The 575-nt window shown below is 45.6% G+C and overlaps 1 pseudogene; it reads left to right on the forward strand.

Annotated features, from left to right (window-relative positions):
- The first annotated feature begins 229 nt into the window (after positions 1–229).
- LOC136646106 (5S ribosomal RNA) lies at positions 230–347 on the forward strand (annotated as a pseudogene).
- The last annotated feature ends 228 nt before the right edge of the window (positions 348–575 follow it).

The raw sequence follows: 575 nt of genomic DNA on the forward strand, positions 1-575 counted from the left end.
TTTCTCCTTTGGAAAACATGACCTGGAGTAATGTTCAAGACAAACTGGGCATGCCTCTTCACTCACCAACATTTCGTTTTTGAAAATTTTTATACCGCCATTCCTCCAAGGAGCTCAGGATGATGAACATACTAAAGGATTATAAAGACTTTACATGTTCAGTGCTGAAGTGAATGTTGGGAGAATACAAAGCACCACAGGCCCCATTTCAGTTCTCGTTGTAGGTGGTTTATCAGCAACTGCTACCCTGCACATGCCCGATCTCATCTGATCTGGGAAGCTAAGCAGGGTCAGGCCTGTTTAGTACTTGGATGGGAGACCGCCTGGGAATACTGGGTGCTGTAGGCTTATACCATAGTCTTTCGAGACTGAAGGTTGCCAACCATGGTTTATCATATGCAGCAGCCTGTGGAGACATCCAAGAGATCACAGATTTTGTCACTCAACTGCACTTAACTGTGGCAAAATCCTCCTTAGCCCCTGGCAGGATGATGTGATATGGTCAGCTGTCTGGATTCATTGTTTGCTGACCAGCTGTGTTAAAGAACCATGCCAGATGCTGACCTCCTTTCTCT

The sequence above is a fragment of the Tiliqua scincoides genome, chromosome 3, assembly GCF_035046505.1.
Source record: "Tiliqua scincoides isolate rTilSci1 chromosome 3, rTilSci1.hap2, whole genome shotgun sequence".
Classification (NCBI taxonomy): domain Eukaryota; kingdom Metazoa; phylum Chordata; class Lepidosauria; order Squamata; family Scincidae; genus Tiliqua; species Tiliqua scincoides.